Raw genomic sequence first — 5957 nt, 5'->3', positions numbered from 1 at the left:
GCTTGGTCAGACTTGCTCAAAAATCTTTGAAAAAGCTATGCAACTCGTGCCAGGTGGTATTCACATGAATATGCTCAACATGAACAGGAAAGTAGGCTGGAGCAGAGAGAGTTGAAAGTGGAGGTGTCTCCCAAGTTTTCAAACCAATGATAACCATGCTCCACTTGTTTCCAATTTCAAAAGAGTCTACCCTTTATGAATTACCACGTGAACAAACTGTCAATGCTCAATATTCATTATTTCATTCAGATAAGTGATATGAGTCAGGCAGATCGCTCAAGAGTGACTTCGAATTTGGACGCTTATTCACATCCTGAGGACATCGGGAAATTCCACAAGGAGCAACAGTGAGCACTATTACCATCAAGTAGGCTTGGGTTTTGATAGGGCGTTATGGGTGGGGGTGGTGAATGGGTGTAATCCCAGAAGGCTGTATATTCGATCCCAGTGGTGGACACTTAATTTAAAAACATTTGTCAACCCGGGGTGTCAAAAAACTCTGACATTTGACATTTGGAGCAACTTCAAAATTATATATTTGGAGAAGCATGAATAAATATCTAATTGAGAGCTTGTTGACCTGAGTGACCCAAGTTGACCTGCACTGGTGGCCTCAAGTGAATCAAGGCAGCAACAAGTAGCCCATGATGTTTTTCGAAATACAAAACTATAACCAAATGTTGTAAAGTTGTGATGATCTTACAGCCAGTCTAATATATCCAGTAATTTGTCCAGTAAAGTACAGAGCCTTGCGAAAGTATTCGGCCCCCTTGAACTTTGCGACTTTTTGCCACATTTCAGGCTTCAAACATAAAGATATAAAACTGTATTTTTTTGTGAAGAATCAACAACAAGTGGCACACAATCATGAAGTGGAACGACATTTATTGGATATTTCAAACTTTTTTAACAAATCAAAAAATGAAAAATTGGGCGTGCAAAGTTATTCAGCCCCCTTAAGTTAATACTTTGTAGCGCCACCTTTTGCTGCGATTACAGCTGAAGTCGCTTGGGGTATGTCTCTATCAGTTTTGCACATCGAGAGACTGAAATTTTTTCCCATTCCTCCTTGCAAAACAGCTCGAGCTCAGTGAGGTTGGATGGAGAGCATTTGTGAACAGCAGTTTTCAGTTCTTTCCACAGATTCACGATTGGATTCAGGTCTGGACTTTGACTTGGCCATTCTAACACCTGGATATGTTTATTTTTGAACCATTCCATTGTAGATTTTGCCTTATGTTTTGGATCATTTTCTTGTTGGAAGACAAATCTCCGTCCCAGTCTCAGGTCTTTTGCAGACTCCATCAGGGTTTCTTCCAGAATGGTCCTGTATTTGGCTCCATCAATCTTCCCATCAATTTGAACCATCTTCCCTGTCCCTGCTGAAGAAAAGCAGGCCCAAACCATGATGCTGCCACCACCATGTTTGACAGTGGGGATGGTCGTTCAGGGTGATGAGCTGTGTTGCTTTTACGCCAAACATAACGTTTTGCATTGTTGCCAAAAAGACCAGAGCACCTTCTTCCACATGTTTGGTGTGTCTCCCAGGTGGCTTGTGGCAAACTTTAAACGACACTTTTTATGGATATCTTTAAGAAATGGCTTTCTTCTTGCCACTCTTCCATAAAGGCCAGATTTGTGCAATATACAACTGATTGTTGTCCTATGGACAGTGTCTCCCACCTCAGCTGTAGATCTCTGCAGTTCATCCAGAGTGATCATGGGCCTCTTGGCTGCATCTCTGATCAGTCTTCTCCTTGTATGAGCGGAAAGTTTAGAGGGACGGCCAGGTCTTGGTAGATTTGCAGTGGTCTAATACTCCTTACATTTCAATATTATCGCTTGCACAGTGCTCCTTGGGATGTTTAAAGCTTGGGAAATCTTTTTGTATCCAAATCCGGCTTTAAACTTCTTCACAACAGTAAAAAAAAAGTTTGAAATATACAATAAATGTTGTTCCACTTCATGATTGTGTCCCACTTGTTGTTGATTCTTCACAAAAAAAATACAGTTTTATATCTTGTGGCAAAAGGTCGCAAAGTTCAAGGGGCCGAATACTTTCGCAAGGCACTGTATATGTCCCTTGATTTTGAAGAATTACTTATAAAGATCATGCTTTTGTTTAACTGTATAGCTTCAAATCATGGTTTAAAAAGTAATGTTGCTCTCATGGAATGTAAGTCCTGTCCTTGAGCACTACAGGCAGGGGACAGTGAACCATGTTTTACATTTAGCGTCACTACGACTAGGGAAATATAGTATTTGTTCGAACAAAGATAGTGTATATTTCAGGATGTTGTGTATCCCTGGAAATAATCAGAATTCATAACAGTTATGAAAACATAGCTTGTCCCCCCCCCTGGATAAAGAGGTTTCGACACAACTTGTGGTATGTGTTAAGTTGAGCATAGAGGCAGGGTAAGTGGCTTTGGGGTAAGTGCTGGTAGGTCAAAGTTTAATTAATGGAATATGGGTGTGGTATATTGTATATCTTAAATGTATGCCTAGATTCAGATCACAGGAGGTTGGTGGCACCTTAATTGGGGAGGACGGGCTCGTGGTAATGGCTGGAGCGGAATCAGAATCAAATTCAAACAGTTTGATGCCATTCCATTCGCTCCGTTCCAGTCATTATTATGAGCCGTCCTCCCCTCAACAGCCTCCACTGATTCGGATATACAGTAGATCTCTGTTCAATATCCCTTTGTTTTCCATTTCTTGACCAGATGTCTGGGACAAGGATGTTGTTTCGATGTGCCAATTGGGAGACAAGTTCTCTGCACGAGGCTACTAAGCCCAAGAAACTGGTCAGCAAAAATGTGACCACACCGGTCTGAAAATGTGGACACAATCAGAATGTGGACAAGATCAGGACAAAGATTGCATGTTAAAGCTCTGTTTATACCTGGTTCTATAGACCCCAAATTATGAAAAAAAACGATCTAATTTGGCTTTGTATGCTACCGAGTAGCACAGCAGTCTAAGGCACTGCATCTCAGTGCTAGAGGCGTCACTACAGACCCTGGTTCAATCCCGGGCTGTATCACAACCGGCCGTGATCAGGAGTCCCATAGGGCAGTGAAAAATTGACCCAGCATCATCTAGGTTACTCTGATAGAGTTCAGTGTGTCAAATCGGAGGGTCTGCTGTCCGGACCTCTGGCAGTCTCCACAGGGTTCAATTCTTGAAACGACTCTCTTCTCTGTATACATCAATGATGTCACTCTTGCTGCTGGTGAGTCTCTGATCCACCTCTACGCAGACGACACCATTCTGTATACTTCTGGCCCTTCTTTGGACACTGTTAACAACACTCCAGGCAAGCTTCAATGCCATACAAATTCTCCTTCCGTGGCCTCCAATTGCTCTTAAATACAAGTAAAACTAAATGCATGCTCTTCAACCGATCGCTACCTGCACCTTCCCGCCTGTCCAACATCACTACTCTGGACGGCTCTGACTTAGAATACGTGGACAACTACAAATACCTATGTGTCTGGGTAGACTGTAAACTCTCCTTCCAGACCCACATCAAACATCTCCAATCCAAAGTTAAATCTAGAATTGGCTTCCTATTTCGCAACAAACATCCTTCACTCATGATGCCAAACATACCCTTGTAAAACTGACCATACTACCAATCCTCAACTTCGGCGATGTCATTTACAAAATAGCCTCCAATACTCTACTCAACAAATTGGATGCAGTATATCACAGTGCCATCCGTTTTGTCACCAAAGCCCCATATACTACCCACCATTGCGACCTGTACGCTCTCATTGGCTGGCCCTCGCTTCATACTTGTCGCCAAACCCACTGGCTCCATGTCATCTACAAGACCCTGCTAGGTAAAGTCCCCCTTATCTCAGCTCGCTGGTCACCATAGCCCACCTGTAGCACGCGCTCCAGCAGGTATATCTCTCTGGTCACCCCCAAAACCAATTCTTTCTTTGGCCGCCTCTCCTTCCAGTTCTCTGCTGCCAATGACTGGAACGATCTACAAAAATCTCTGAAAATGGAAACACTCATCTCCCCCGCTAGCTTTAATCACCAGCTGTCAGAGCAGCTCACAGATTACTGCACCTGTACATAGCCCACCTATAATTTAGCCCAAACAACTACCTCTTTCCCTACTCTATTTATTTAGCTCCTTTGCACCCCATTATTTTTATTTCTACTTTGCACATTCTTCCACTGCAAATCTACCATTCCAGTGTTTTACTTTTCCACCATGGCCTTTTTAGCCTTTCCCTCCCTTATCTCACCTCATTTGCTCACATCGTATATAGACTTGTTTCTACTGTATTATTGACTGTATGTTTGTTTTACTCCATGTGTAACTGTGTCGCTGTGTGTCGAACTGCTTTGCTTTATCTTGGCCAGGTCGCAATTGTAAATGAGAACTTGTTCTCACCTGGCCTACCTGGTTAAATAAAGATGAAATTAAATAAATAAATGGTTAGGGGAAGGTTTGGCCAGGATAGGCCATTATTGTAAAATAAGATTTTGTTCTTAACTGACCTGCCTAGTTAAATTAAGGTTAAATAAAAATAGACAAGCATCATGAAACCTATAAACCAAATTCATTTGACTTTGTGAAAATACGATCTTTGGCCCCAACTTGCTTACCACTTTTTCCATGTGGTTTCATTGACTTCATGCGATGGTTTCCTAAATATTAGGTCACATTCAGTTTGTATAGTTTCCTAGAAACAAGAGATGGCTCAACTTACCCCACTCTCCCCAACATGCATCACTAGGGTGGGTGTGGGTAGACAGGTCTGTGGTGGTGGTGAAGCCTGTAGGTACAGGTTTGCTGACTGTCACATTCGGCAATGTCAGGAGGAGAAATCGTTGGCTCCTTTTCCTGGCTGCTGGGAACTTTCCAAGGGAAAAGAGGGGCATGTGACCTTGTTTAAGAAAATATTTTTAAAATCCATTTAACCACAGATAACAGGTTACAGGGTCAGTTCCCATGTTCTCCAGGCAATTAGCATACATTGTGGGCTGTCATCAGAAGGATCAGTGACATTTTCACAGGCTGTTCACCCCCATTAAAAAGTGGATCAGGCTGGGTCTTTAGCAGGACCGTTCGGCCCTCATCACCTTTTATGGAATTAGTCCAGCTCACAACCAAGGAGGTGACAAAATGGTCGACAAGGAGACTGATCCTCAGACAACTAATGGAATTTGAGGCTATAGTGGGAACTGTAGTATGGCATTACTACCATACCATTAAACTGCTAAGATCATACACTGAAATTCTGATATGAGAAACACTCATCAAAATGCAGCACTGTAGAAAGTCAGAACAGGTGAATTCACTCTTTTCATATCTAACAATGACCCCAACTTGAGTTATCCTTTGAATAGTGTTTGACCATGACTTACTTTAAGGTAAAACATTTGATATGATCATTGATCAAGAATATTCCACTTTAGAATACCTCTATTTGATCAGGTTAGTTTCTGAACCACTCATGCTAGATCATGACAAGGCCATTAATCCTGTGTTTTAGCTGTAGAACAGTGCCATCAACAACAGCGTCCCAAATAAATCTTCAGTTGCCACACATGTGTAATAGTTCACCCCAAGTGTGAAGCCTGGTCCCTGTCCATAGCCATCTGTTGTATGCTACATTAGATCCTAGTCACCCAGCTACACGGCTCAATCGCAAATGAATGTGAAAGATATACACCATTGAATTATCATTTCAGATGCTGCCTATCTTTCCCATTCATTTGGGGTGAAGGCGGGTAGATAGACAACAGATGGTGTGGTTCATCTCGACATTAGAACACTATTGAAAGCCTGACAACGCCTGCTAGATTTAGACATATTGTCTTGCATGCCGTGGCTTTCCACAATATACTTTAACAGATTAATTACATTAGAAGAGTATGGAGAAAGCTGTGTGTTTTTTGAATGGCACACAATACAACAATAAACAAGGGAC

This window comes from Oncorhynchus gorbuscha, linkage group LG02 (genome assembly GCF_021184085.1).
Source record: "Oncorhynchus gorbuscha isolate QuinsamMale2020 ecotype Even-year linkage group LG02, OgorEven_v1.0, whole genome shotgun sequence".
Classification (NCBI taxonomy): domain Eukaryota; kingdom Metazoa; phylum Chordata; class Actinopteri; order Salmoniformes; family Salmonidae; genus Oncorhynchus; species Oncorhynchus gorbuscha.
Note: the sequence above shows the minus strand (reverse complement) of the source record.